Raw genomic sequence first — 15,498 nt, 5'->3', positions numbered from 1 at the left:
CAGCCTCTCAAAGTAGTAGAAGTTAGTGCTACCGGGTGGTAGTTGATGAGGCAGCCCACGCTACTCTTCTTGGGTGACTAATGCCCTTTTGAAGCAGGTGGGAACTTCTGACTGCAGCAAGGAGAGGTTGTAAATATTTGCGAACACTCCGGCTAGTTGGTTGACATTTACCTAAGTTTCACTCTGGTTTGAGGCCCATAACAGGACATCAGCTCCATTGCAGAGGACAATCAAGATACATTGAAGCTTCAGGGTCTTCTTTGTAAATAGAAAAGAAAAAAATAATTACAAATGAATAAAAAAATATAAAACAAAAAATTAAAAGATGGATTTGAATTTAAAATTTCAAACACTGTGGGGACTCTTTTTGAATTACTTTCAAAATCTTTGATTTGGTGTTAATGCAGAGATGTTGACTAATAAGGTAATTTTATAACAGTGACAGGAAATGTTTTTTCCTCCTTTGTCAAACAGCTTCAGTTTTGGTCGTGGAGTTCGTTATATTACTATAATATAATTTGATTAATAATTGGGGTACTGTGGATGAAATGAGTGTAGTATATTCTGCAGTCTTATTTTTTGACTTTTATGAACTTTTTTTGATGGGGAATTTCAATTTCAGTAAAAATATTGAAAAAGAAAGTAAAAGATGGTAATGTGCTAACTGATTAATAATTGAAAAGATAACTTTCTTTTATCATTTTGATATTCAGATACAACTATTTCCAGTGGTTTAGTTTGAGTATCTTTTATGTTACAGATAAACCTGTGTGTTTCACTATTATTTTTAATGTTTCAACAAATCTTTAACATGACTCGTTTTAAGTTGAAAATTTATACTCCAGGAACAGAAATGTCCTGCTATGGGATTTCAGATTTATTAACAGAGAACATACATGACATCACTCTCAACCTTTTCTCCTGGTGTGGCAGAATTACCACTAATTGGTAGTGCAAAAAAACAATGAACTTTACACAGCATAAACATGTAAACCAAGAACTATAAACAGATAACAAATGTAAACAAACTGACTGCAATACAGAGAGAACAAAAGAAAATCAATAAAGTTCACAAGTAAGAGTCCTTACATGACTCTTTGATTGAGTTTATCATTGAGGTGTCTGATGGTGGAGGGGTAGCAGCTGTTCCTGAACCTGGTGGTGCCTATCTTGTGGTATCTATACCTCTTTCCTGATGGCAGCAGCAAAACAGTTGGTGATTTGCTTCCAGAAAAGATCCTCTGAGATAGTGACTCATAAGTATCTAAATTTGCTCCCCCTCTCCACTCTGATCCCTCAATGATCACTAGATTGTATACCTCTGGTTTTCCTTTCCTGAAGTCAACAATCGGTTGCTTAGTTTTGGGATATTGAATGCGAGGTTGTTGTTGGTGCACCATTCAGTCAAATTTTCAATCTCTATCCTGTACGCTGACTCATCCCCTTCCTTTATCCAACCCTCTACCATGGTATCGTTGGCAAATTTGTAGATTGTGTTACTGTCGTATAGTGCTACACAGTCATAGGTGTAAAGTGAATGGATCAGGGGGCTAAGAACACATCCCTGTGGTACTCTGGTACTGATGGAGATTGTGGAGAAGTTCTTACTTATTTGCAGACTGCCTGAATTAAAAAGGAAGCTTCTTCCAAATGTCAATGCCTGTTAGTGAAAGTTCCAATTCATTTCTGATTTAGCATGCAGACATTTAATTTTGAAACCATGTCCTCCAGCTATATTGTTAAGATTCAGTTCAAATATTTAAGTTTTCATTTGATATATACCATAATCTCTCATCATGAAAGAACAATAAAGTAAAATCAGGAGTCTATTTATTTTTCTCAAGTAATCAACCTTAATTCTGTTTCTGCACAGTTTCAGAGGACTTGGGTCTGAAATTGGAAATTATTCTTTTGCAAACCTTTCTAGTGCATTATTCCACTTTTAAACAGGCAGCAATATTTCATTTGAAGCTTTTCTAATATATTCTAAAGATATTGTAGCAGGTTTGGTCTGTACTTCTGGCAATTCTTTATAAATGTCTACCTTATTAATTGCTGCCTTACCCCACAGAAAATATTTCAAGGACTTGCATTTGTTCCTGTTTTTTTTTAACCCCAGTTTATTGTCAAAAGAAATACCTTCACTCCTTAACCAGAATAAACTTGATTTACTTAAATGGAATTTATTAAGGATCAGCTCTGCAAAGTTCAACTTCAAAATTTTTGCCTTCACAAGCAATTAGATGTTATCAACTAAGTTATAATTGTTTCTAATTCTCTCATCTATATATTTTTGAGATCTAGCTAGTAACAATTCAAATAAGGTCCCCACATGCCCTATCCTGGTTACATCTGGAAGTTGTTCAAGGTTTAAGGTTACTTTTATTGTCATGTTATGCAATAAAACCCCTGGTATGAAGCACCTAAGGGGATTGATAGATGTCAGGTAAATGTCTTTTCCAGTTGCTTGAGACTTACTCTTGCAATGCCTAATTAATACATTAGCACTTAGAATAAAGAGTTTAAAAAACTTGTATGAATATATAAACATTAAAACATTTTACTTTACTTTTAGATACATTCTTTGAAAACATTTAACTATTGCAGCATTTGCAGATTCCACCTCCTCCATGGAGCTGCCCAAAAAACAAGTAATAAAGATAATTAATCCCCCTCCCTAAAATTTACAGATAAAGCTTCTTGACTGAGGTGACCTTACTAAACAGGAATAAGGAGATACTTTAAGAGAGTCACCCAACGGTGAGTGGCATCCTGGGCGACACCATTGTTGTTCCACATAACTTTATTCAAGCGACTGCTACGTGCAAAGCACGACCAAAGCACTCCACTGGCTGAATATTTGCTCCCATCATCACTCAAGGTTTATGTGTTACTTCAGAGAACATTTACTTTCAACATTTTAAAGTTACATATTTTTTACCTATTATTTTATTCTTATTTAATTTTTAAAATTTGTTTTCCTTGATTTTTTTGCCAGTTGCTTGAAGCTGCTGGTTGCTTGAATTTCAGATATCAGGTGTAATGACTACTTTTCTTTATAGTCACTTGGAGGATAAGAGAATGCTGTTGTCATCTATGACTCATTCAAAAAAAAATTGTACTAAAGTTGAGTTGAGCTTTCTCATGTGTATTAAATTATATTAAACATTTTACTGTTATTATAAGTTGATAAACATAGTTATAAGCCATTAAACATTATTAGACATTCAATAGAAGTATATCAGAACATTTTCTGATTTCTCCATTTCACAGAACAACCCGTATGACCATGGCTCAAAGATGTTATTAGGAGACTGCATAAAAATGTTAAACAAAATCGCAAAGCCAAAATCTGATTACTTGTGAGCATGAAATAATTCTTTAACTCTTACATGAGGGGTTTTATTATAATATAAAAAAAATGTAATATACATAATATACTTCAATTGTTGCCTATCATAAAGGCAAAGAGTAATTATTAGAGCATTGCCGAGCTCCCCTAATAATAAGTGAAGGAGAAGCAAACGAGAATCCCTTCAGAGACACTGAATGCCCATAGCTCCCACGTCCTCAGCAGCCTCATGGACTCCTGTTCAATCCATTGGCAACCTGAGCAACAGATCCAAACCTCTGACGTGATCAGAAAGGTTTTAACACCCGAGGTCCTTCAGGTGCCTTTCTTGCCTTCAGCACCAACTTGAAATCCAGTCCTGATTCCTGGATCCCACAAGCCAGTCTCCACCAGCTCACATCCTGTGTGAGTCTTTTGCTCACTGAGCCTTTTGCTAGTCCGCAGCCATGGTCACCTGTGAAGTTTCTTCTTGTCAATGGGGAGTGCTCCCCCATTTCTGGTGCACTGGACTGGCCTGCCATTCCACTGTAGTCTGCATCTTCTCGTGGTATGCTGCCCAGAAAAGGCGCCACCATCTTGAGTACAAACCTCACCGATTGCAGGAGGTTAAAAGAATACCATCAGCTCCTCTAATAGGCAGTTTAAAGCCTATACAGAGCTGCCACATGATTGTCTGACAGTAGGACCCTGAATAGCATCACCTTGTCTCCACTCCCAGTTCTCCAGGGCTGGACCAGGAGCAGCACTGCCATGACACCAGCCCTGGCAGTACCATCATTTTTAAAATTCAATCTTGTTTTATTACATTTTTATTGTTTTACAATTTTATTACAATTTCATTGTAATCAACCACAAGCAAAATAACAAACATGGCTAAAGTCTACATAATATATTTTGTTCTCTAATTTCTGTCCATTCCAGGTACTCTGGTAACCCACCATATTTTGATTTCCTCAATGTTTAGCAATTTATGGATCTTTGTCTTGAATATATTCACTGATCTTTCACAGCTCTATTAGGTATTCTCCCCAGCAAGCAGAATTATTATCCCCACAGCCTCTTCAACCCTAGTAAAATTTTGCCTGTCTCAATGAGATCACCTCTCAGCTGATTGGTGAATGTAAGACAGTATAATTCCAGCCTACTTAATCTCTCCTCAGAAAGCAACCCCTCCCATCGGGAAACCTTTGTTGCACTCTACCACCTGCAAGAATATTCTTCTTTAGGTAGGGAGGTGAAATCTATCCAGAATATTCAAGGTGTAGGCTCCTTAGGGCCATGATTCCAGTAAAATATTATTTTGGTACATATATTTTTGTACAGACATCTGAGGGAAGAATATAATTAAGATGGAAAGCTTGATTCAAAAAATACCACGACAACTGGCAGACTTGAATTAGAAGAAGTTTGATAGGCTTAGACTTTTCTCCCAGTTGTATCAGAGGCTGAAGAGTTGCTTCTTAGAGGTTTATAAAATCATAACTGGCATGGGTAAGATAAATAGACATATTTTTTTCTAGGTTAAGAATATGTAAAGCCAGAGAACATAGATTTAGGGTGAATGATTCAAAAAGGACCAGAAAGGCATTTTATATAATATAGATATATATAAATTTAAAAAAATATGTATGTGATAGATAGAATGATAGAAAGATAGAAAGATAGATAGAAAGATAGAAAGATAGATAGAAAGATAGATAGAAAGATAGATAGAAAGATAGATAGATAAATAGATAGATAGATAGAAAGATAGATAGATAGAAAGAAAGAAAGAAAGAATTAGCTGCCAGAGCCAGGGAAGAATGGAGACAAATGCAACATTTAAAAGATATTCAGAAAAGTAAATAAAGGTTTAGAGCAGTGGTTCTCAACCTTTCTCAGTCTAGGGCCCACCATTGCTAAATATGCAATGGCCCACTAGTGGCAATGACAGCAATATTTTCAAGTCAAAGGCAGCTTGTAAGAAACACATCTTTATCTAATTTGAAGTATTTTATTTAAGATTTTTAAATACCCACATGAAGCACAATGCAGCCCATCCTCTATTAAGTCATCCCTCACCATTATATTCTCAAGAGAAAATAGGTCCAGTGTGTTTTGCTTGTTGTGACATATTCCTTCTGAACCCCCCCCACCCCCGATTATTTCCCATCTTTCCTCTTCTTGCTAAAATGGATCTGAGGTTCCTCCAAGCAAGCATGAATACAGCTGCAAAAAACAAACTTTAATCACTTTGCAAAGCATGACCACCCCATTACTACAAAGGAGACTTCCTCTTGACTTACAATATCATCTTATTTATACTTTTTAATCACTCTCCAGATTGCTGGAACATTAAAACTCTCTGCTCGATACAAACACACACAACCCTCCCCCAAAAAAAGTTCTCTTGCAATTTGTTAGTCTCACACCACCCAAACTAGCTGTAAAACAAGGAGTTCCCAAAATGATAACAAGTCCCCCTTTTTCCTTCAAGTCAACATTTTAATTATACAGGTACTCCCCAACTTATGACTGTAAATGGGACCGAAGGTCAGTCGTATCTCGAAATGGATGTAAGTAGGAATTTTGCCCGCACGCGTGGAGTACCGAAGTCTTAAAGCAAACTTTTTAGTCAATTGTTGTACTTGACAAACTATAACAGGGATACAGGGCATGTAAGAGCCAAAAATGTGGATACTTACTTTGTTAGTCAGCTTCCTGGGGTCCACATAATTCCTGTATGCATGCATGAGTCTTCAGTTGGCACATAGATGGAGGGTTCACATATTGGAATTCAGATGCACATGTGCAAGAGTTAAGCGCCCTGACAATATTGAATTCATCCCCTCAGTTCAGGCATTTGCCTGCTCTTTACTCATTCCTTGAAGAGGGCTCAGGCCCGAAATATCGGGTTAGATATCTTTACCCCCTTTGGATGCTGCGAGACCTCCTGAGATCCCCCACATTTCTGTGATTTTTTTTTGCTAACCAGCACACCACATGTTTTTACATGACAATTCATTTCCAACCATGACTTTTTTTCCAGTTCATTATACGCTGAGAGCTGGGAAGCTGCAGCATTAAGAAATTCATTGCATCTGTACATTGTACTTACGGATATAAAAATAAACCATTATTTATTCATTCAACAACCTCTCTTAACAGACCTTAGGATGATGGAATAGCAGTGTTAGTGATTGGTTGGTGGTAGAACTATGATATTGAAATGTTAGACTGAAAAGTGAGCAGTTTAAACTTTGACTGATTGGGGGAAAGTCACACATGAGGCCTTTACTTACTTGAATCCAAAACCTTTAAAATGTGGTCAGGGTACTTACCTTCAGAGCTTCCTGCTTCACAGATGGAACCATCAATGAAGCTATTAAACAGCACCAGGCATTATCAATAGCTTTCTCCTATCCTGCCCCCCTCATTTAGCTTCTGCCAGATTTTTTCAGCTCATCCATGTGTTTATCTAAAACCAATAAAGTTAAAATGTTGAGGTTAGAAGGCTACCATCAATATCATGGCAACATGAACAAATATAGTCATCCTTGGTGATCAAGGAAGTCAATGAAATGGTGACGATTATTGTTGTTTAACAGATGCAGTCAGAAATAAAAACATCTTAGTTGATCTTCAAGGCTGCTATTTGGTGATAAAATAGTGTTTCAATAGTTGTTTTTAGATTGCAGGCATGTAATGGCACAACCAATGACATTTTGTCGCTACATGGGCAGTCTGAAAAAGGAAAGTGCAGGAATTTTTAGTCAATACCTGTACTGCAATATATCCTGCAGGACCCCTACTACTTTTTGCGGGAAGCCTGCAGTGTAAATCACACTGCAAAACTCACCTCATGAATTCAACGTCCAGATGATGAAGCGCTATGATGTAGGGCATGTTGCTCCACATAAAAGCACTGGGACTAACGCGCGCAGGAACTTAAGATGTCCAGTGTAAATGACCACAAAGTGAGTAATTATGTTAATTTATGATAAATTTTTCCAAGATTTTTCTGACAATACCATCTAAAACACACTAAGGATCACTATTGATTCATAATGAAGTGCAACTTCATGATTCTCAAGACCATTGTTATGTAAACATCATTTTAATCTATGCTTGTAACTGCTCTGCTCAACAAAGAACTCATTAAACTAGGTTGACCTCACTTGCTGGATGCTGTGGTAGATTTCAGCATGTGGTTTGGAAGCAATCTACTCCCCTTGGAGTATATTTCTCAAGTGACTTCATTGCTCACTCATACTGGACAGTACGGCACTTTTGTGGTGTAATGCTGCTTTGAAGGCAGCTCAATGAAAAGAAATTGAACTTACCTTTTATGGAGAAGGCCTACAAGGTGGCTCCAGCATTCTATTCAACTCAGCAGCATCTGGAGCCATCTTCTGAAGCTGAGAGAGGTGAGACAAGTGATGCAGTAGCTCCGCCCATTGCCATGACATTATCTATACATGCTGAGAAGGGAAAGCGACCTACACACAAAATGGCGACCGAAGAGCAGTTAAGTGTGGAGATCTGTTCAGGAAGCCTTAGGACTCAGGCAGATCTCCTGCGCAATGTAATTAGCTTTATTACAGAATATGGGATTTCTCCTGCTCCGGGGTCGCCGGCTGTTGACATCAGTGTGTCACCATCATCTCACCCCTTCACAGCCACTTTTAGCAGCATGGCCTTTAGGAAGGAGGTGGAGAGAGTTGCTCCACCTCTGACTCTAACCCCACCCCCAGATCGGTGTTTGCCTCCTGAATCCGCCTTTGGAGTTTACAACAAGGTAAATTAAGTGACGTAAAGGCGGAGAATTATCCGCCTTTACATTTGCTTTTTTTTTTAAAAAAACTATTAAAAGTACTAGTGAGTATCCACACTGGTCTCCCATCCGAAATTCATCTCAGCGAATCATACGGAACATTGACACTGATCATTTTTCTCTCCCCTCTGTCCAAGCTTGGTGAGCCAAGTGCGGCAAGAATTCAAATCAACTGTCCCAAGCTTTCTCAAATCAGAAATTAATCAGAGATGTGATGGTAAACCTCAATCAATTCATATGTGGTGTACTCACTTTTGGGCTTTCAAGGCATTCTTTTAATAAGAAGAGGGTCCACCCCTTTCGCCTTTCAGTCACTTTTTTTGCTTTCTTCATCTATGTAAAATGCCTTTGGGCATTTTCTACATTACAGACACTTTGCAAATGCAATTTGCTGAAATTAAATATATCCCATCATGCCTAAGCTGGTGAAAATGTACTTTTTTCATAATTGTTCTCTCGAGTTCCATAATTATTACTTTTGTTTACTTTTGACACTTACCAGTAATTGGTAGTAATTGGCTTCGCTGTCAGATAATTTATTTTTATGTTCAAGTATAAACAGGCTATTTTCAAGCTAATAAGCCATTTAAAGTACAGCCACCACTTAATGAAAGTGAGTGCTTTAAGGCATTTATTCATAAAGGAAAAATAAAGTCAAAAATATTATTACCTTTGAACTTCCGGGAAAATTTAATTTATTCTTAACATGATTTTTTTTCACCACGAGTGAATTGAAGAATACGTACAAGATGATTTGCTATTAAGTCTGCTGCTGTTTCACTGGCGCATTTATGGAAGAAAGTAAGATGTAATTTCAGAGTTCCATCTCACAGAAGGCACAGCAAGACATTGTACAGCAAACAATGATGAATGAATTACATTTTAAATTTCATGTGAATGCTCTGTTGCACAAGGTATTTAAAAAATGGCAGATGTGTCACCATCACAAAGAAACAAGGTTCACAAACATAATTGCAATATATTTTGTAAGATTAGTTCAACTTCTCTTCAAGTCTTACATTCTTACAATTTTGTTAAAGGCTTTGAATGGCTAACTGGCAAATTATATTAAGAACAATATCTCTGATGAAAGCATCAATTGAAATTCTTGTTCATTTATTTGAATTTGTAATACAGAGCTAACCTATTTTTTTTAATTTACTGAAAATATATTGCTGTATTAAGATCTGAAGAAATGGTGATTTACTGACAGGCTGTGAGCATGAAACAACAGAAGGGTATTTAACCAGATGTATAGCTCATAACTGAGTTAAGAAATACTTCCCCACCATCTGTTTATAACATTGGTGTTCTTGCTGTTGAGTGATAACATGCTAACTTTGCCATGGGCCAGGAGAATAAAGTTGTTTCAGATTTGGAAACTGTGCACAATGAATTACAGGGATATTTTGATGCACAATTCCCCTTATTCATTATGTGTACAAGTGCCAAAAAAATTCATCCAAGCATAGGTGTCATGTCTCATGTGAATATGAGGGTTGGCATTTTTATTTTTATACAGTGAATTACATCAGGTTGATGTCTAGCTTTCAAAAGATGATTATTGCTTTGAACAAGAGATGCTATAATCAGGAAATAACATTTGAAATAGCTTGTAGGAAGTGTGCACATACAAAGCAGAAGACTCCAGTAAGGACAATTAAGTCAATTAGTCAACTGTTGGTAGACAGGGATGTAAAAAAGTTGGTCAGGGAATCTGGGAAGACACACCACTTGCTAATCAAGATTTGGCTTCTCCCCACCCATTGGTGCTCACCAGACCATTGGCCCCTTTAAGTACCTTTGTACTTGGCCCTGGGCCATTGGCCTTTGTAATCAAAGAGACCTTGCTGGCACCGAGCCATTACCTGGGCTGGACTTCCTAGACCTCCAGCATTATAAAAGGCACCATGTGCACTGCCTCTCTCTATTTTTGCTGTTTCTGAGAGATCACTGTGCTTCACTTCAGGTTGTGTACCATGGAATGGCACTGGAGAAATTATCTGGTAAGGTGTGCATAGTAAAGAGTTGGGACCTTCAATCCCAAGTAGCATAGAGCTGACTTGAGTCAAGGGGTGGCAGGTATTATATTATTTCTTTTCCTTGAGAGCGAGAGAGAGAGAGAGAGAGAGAGAGTATCTTATCCCTGTTGTGACCTTCCCATGCATGCTTTCTGTAAATAAAGTCATTACTGTCAGACTGTGTTCAGAGTCCTTGCTTTCGAGAGCTGTTCAATCTGTAGCCTCACATCACCTTCCTTGTTTTCAATAGAGCAATCCTATTCTTGTCCGATCCCTTTTCTTTCCTCTTGCTGTACAAGACTTCTAAGTTCATTGTATACATACAATGTTTGCATAATGAAGTACCAGCTAATAATTTGAGATTTTTCATGCAAGCAGAAGGATTTTACTCAAAGATATAAACCCCAGCATGTCTAATTATATTCATAGTTAATTAGTATGCAATTAATGTTTAAAAAAAATCTTCCAAAGGAAATTAGTGACTCAAGCAGCATCAGTGAATAAAAAGAATGGTCAATATTTTGAGGTGGAACTTTCTGCAAGAAGTTTTGATGAAGGGTTCGCATGTGAAATGCCAGCCATTCTTTTCCTCTCACTGATGCTCCAGGAGATTGTTACTTGCTCCAGATTCCAGCATTTACAGTCTCTCGTGTGTCCCCATGTAATTAATGGTGTTGATTGACTTTCTTCTTAATATACCAGAGTACATTACCCAGTTTTATCCAACTTTTTATAAAATCATGGAACCACACAGCACAGAAATACACCTATATAAGCCACCTTGCTTCTGCAGTTCATGATGCCCATCTACAATGATCCCATTTGCCCTCAAAAGCCTTTCAAATGTTGTCTCCACTGCTTCCCCGGCAACTCATTCCAGATGCTTACCATTTTCTGTGTGAAACATTTCCCTATAAATTTCCTTTCAGGTGCTCCCCCTCTTGTCTTAAACCACGCTCTCTAATTTAAGACTCCCCTGGCATGGAAACTGATTCTGGCAATCAATCTATCTATGCCTTTCATAATTTTTAAACCCTTATAAGATCACCCCTCAGCTTCGTACAATGAAAATTGGCAAACCTATTCAATCTCTCCTCACAACTAGAGTCTTGCATTCCAGGCCACATCCTAATGAACTTCTTGTGCACCCTTTCTACTGCCATCACAGTCTTCCTGTATTATGGTGACCTGAACTGGGCACAATACTTCGTGCAGTCTCACCAAAGTTTTGCACAACTACAACTGCTCCCCTATTCAACCTAAATGACCAAGATAAAGTGCAAATTTTTAAGAACACTGCTTTTTTTTCCCCTTGACTCTTTCAGATCATTTAATTTGGAAACTCGATGGTGATCCAACCCCTACAGTTACAATGACTTTACCCCTATTAGGAATTCTAATTATCGACTAGTTATTGGATTCCTGGTCGACTTTCATCATCACCTCAGTGCAGAGCAATGCTGCCAAATGTAGACCCCTCCCCTCTGCCTTAATTCTATAAACCATTCTTTGAAATGAGCAATGAGGGGAAATAGAATCGTGTCTTTAACATTTTCATTCATTGAGAAACAACAGGGATCTTAGAAAGTAAAATAACAATTGTGTCATTTGTTGCAATATCCCCTTCCTGAAATGCCTGAGGATGGGATTCCAGAATCCACAAACAAGAATAGAACATTCAGATCCTCAGGCTCACCCTGACCAAGTGGAATACATGAATTATTTTGACACCATGGTAATATCACACCTTCTATTATTTGTACTGTCAAAGGAGCAATGTAGGTTAAAAGGTTTATAATAAATAATCCAGCTTTCTTATTTTGTCTTTTGAATCTTCCCTCTTGTTAATTTTAATACTGTTATTTACAACAAGGGCTGATAAATTGTTTATTCTTCCATTTTCTGAAGCTTCTAAGATCTCGAGCAGAGTTATGATATATCCAGAAGAATACATCCAGGAACATTCAACCTCAAGGCAATGTTACACTTGCGCCAGGGTAAAATCATATTTCAGTCAATGCCGAGCAAGAGTTCCCTGACAAACTTGGCCTTTGGCATTAAGCATGAATGCTGGCCACCAAACAATATCTAGCATGAAGCTACAAAGCAACAAGGATCTAATCAGTGGTGAATTGGTCTGTAGAACATTTCTGCCAATGGGGAGCATATAAGGTTTAATCTGTGGGCAAAAGAGGAGACCTCCAGGTCTGAAAGGAGAGATCAGAAAGAGCTGCAGAATTCAATTATGTGATTCATAAAAATGATGGTGATCTGACCATGTTGAAGCCCATAAACAGCTGTAGCTTTATTTTATTGATATATATGAGGAACTGAAAGTGAAGCAGTTTGTTTTACAATAAACACTGCAGGTTCACAACTGTCAGGCTTGTAATATATGGTGTTTCCTGCAACATCTGTTTCTAAATCTAACAATGCATATTAATGCCTGTGAGTGGGTTGGAAACCCAGATTAATGGCACATTGGCCAAGCGAGACTGGGGGTGTGGGGGGGGGGGGGGGGGCTCTGTCTCCTCTGTGTAGTCACAGTATAAAAGGCCATCATCCTTCTGAACTAGAAGCTAAATATCATTTAATTTTACTTGACATAAAAAAAGCACACAAGGGGGAAACAGGAAAGCTTTTCCTTCAGATTATTTTGTCCTCTTTTGGTTCAATCAGGTCACTGGAACATTAAAGGAAAGAAATGTTAACTCTAGGATAAAATTTGAATGAAATATCTGGTCTCATTCATGATCCCAGTGGGAGACGTTTGTGATGTACTCATTCTGACTGAGATGCAAGGAGGGGCGTCAGTGGAAGCATCGATCATAGGAAACCAAAATTAACCTTTACACAGCTATTGCTAACAAAAATCTTCGGGTAGGCCACGGGGAATGTTTACAAGGAACTGCATGGGTCAGGGATTATAACAGTATAAAGAAAACAAGTTAAAGAAACATAAGTGGAGTCTAGAGTTTTAATCCTGGTAAGAGCTTTTAAAAACTCTTGGGAGTTCAACAATGAGGAAAGGAAATGTCAAGATGTAGCTCCAGAGATTAAGAGTTGATACATCTTGCAGATCTGAGGTAAATATTCTGTTTCCCTTGGACAAGGTCTCTGATATCGAGTTCAAAAGATTTTTTAAAATGTTTACATAACTCCAAATTGGAAACATTGTTTTTCAGCTTTTTTAAATATGTGGAACTTTTTTTAATTGCAGTTTCTCCTTGGAAATACCTTATGGCTCAGTCTTTATTGATAGCTCACTGTTTACAGTTTAAATCAAGTCTTATGAGCTCCAAACAAAAAGAAATCAGTACACAGTTTTACCATCCCTCATACACCAAAAAGAGAAATTTAAATATGTAAATATTAATGGTAGGAAATTTGGATAAGAAGTACACCTTTGTTGGATCCTGCAGCCCCAGGAGTTAGAACTGACACTCTTATCCAGACTTACCTGAGAAATGTGAGCAGTTCTACATGGAACTCGCCCCCACAGCTCTTGTGCTGATGTGGAAACACTGAATTTCCAGACGAGTGTTCAAAAGCAATTTCCCAGTTGTAACTCCAATGCTGCACTCGTCATGGAATCCAATGGCAGACTACGAACTTCCTGCAGTTCCCTGCAGTCGTGTCAGGAATCTGTGCCAGGTTAGAAATGGCTGGAATGGGAAACAATGAGAGAAATATGCATTTTTTTCAAGAATCAATTGAATGTATTTTAAAAATGATAGTTATATTTACTTATTTTAATTTCTTCCACACTTTTTATAAACATTTTTGACCATGAATGATGTTCGAAATCCAGATTTCTGACAAGTTTGACTAATGGCTAAGAGCATGGCCTAAGCCAGCTGTCAAAGATTTGCTAGTATTTCTGTGGCTGGAGCTTCTTCTGGACCCTGCCGCAGGATCTCAGCAAGGGCTTGTTGGTTAGGATCAAAACAATGTTTCACCATGACATCTAGACAAGAGTGAGGCTAGTAGGAATGATGAATGGCAAACTATGACCAGTAAATTCCAGGCTTACATGTTTAAGGAGAGCAAACGTGTGTATAGCATATCCATAGAATGATGTAAAATATGCAAATAATCTTGCCAGAAAGAAAGTGGTAAGGATTTGGTCAGCTACCCAAGCAGCCATTTTACAACCCAGTGTTTTAGCTGTAACCATCCGAGAAACATGCATTGCAGAACACATGGTCAGTGCCAGTAACTATCCTCTGCTTGCTTTACTTAAAGGGGCTGTCTATCTCTCATGTATTTAGTTAATTGCTGATTGCCCAAATATTTGGCATTTTCCATGGCTGCTTCAATTGGCAGAAGTCAACAGGTGCTGAAGACTCTATGCTTATTGAGACTTCTGCAGAACCAGGTGTTCCCAGACCTAAGTGCATTAGAAGGCAATCTCTCTTAAACACAACATGAATAGGTTATTGAACTGATAAATGCAAGATAAGAAGGTCAAAAAAGGCTCTCAGCAGGTTATTACCCCCCCCCCCAAAAAAAAACCACACCATGCTCTATCAATCTATAAGAGTGTTTAGGGATCATTCCCCTATCTGAATATCATGTTGACACAATATGACTGATATTTGCACTTACACATGGAAATCCACCACCTAGCGCAGACAGGACTACATCAATGGAGTATAATTTAACCCTCTACTGAACTTCCAAACTCAATTTCTTCAATATTGATTACTTCCTCTATTACATTGGCCATCCTGGCCCTAACTACAGCCCATGTGCTCAAATCCTAATCATTGCTTTTAATGTCTCTCAAATTAACTGCTTTAATTATCTATTAGTTGTATTCACACTTTATACCCCCAATAAATGAGACCTCTGCTGGTTGCAATCAAACTTTTACCTTGAAGAAAGGCTCAGGTCCAAAACGACAGAAATAAACCTTTACATCCTCTGGATACTGTGCGAGCGGCTGAGTTCCTCCCACCTTTTTTGTGTGTTATTTTGCAACCAAACTTATGCCAAGTCCACTTCACCTGTATCATTCTCTGTTTACATCCTCTCACTACAGACGGGTGGGTTTTCAAATGCTGATGCCACAAGATCCAAATTTCATTCTCTTGAAAAGCTTTTCCTCACTTTCTTCTTGTATATATTGGTCAATATTTTAAATGTGTCCCCTGAACCTTGAACCATTTGCTAATGGAAACAATCTATCACAATTAACTGTCTTTACCCGTTGTGATTTTGTGCAACTTTGATGAAAACTCCTGTAATTGTTCTTGCTCCACAGAGAATACCTCAACATCTCCAATCTAATACTCATCCCTAGATTATAT

This window comes from Narcine bancroftii, chromosome 10 (assembly GCF_036971445.1).
Source record: "Narcine bancroftii isolate sNarBan1 chromosome 10, sNarBan1.hap1, whole genome shotgun sequence".
Taxonomy (NCBI): Eukaryota; Metazoa; Chordata; class Chondrichthyes; order Torpediniformes; family Narcinidae; genus Narcine; species Narcine bancroftii.
The sequence above is the reverse complement of the archived record's forward strand: the minus strand, read 5'-3'. Positions refer to the sequence as shown.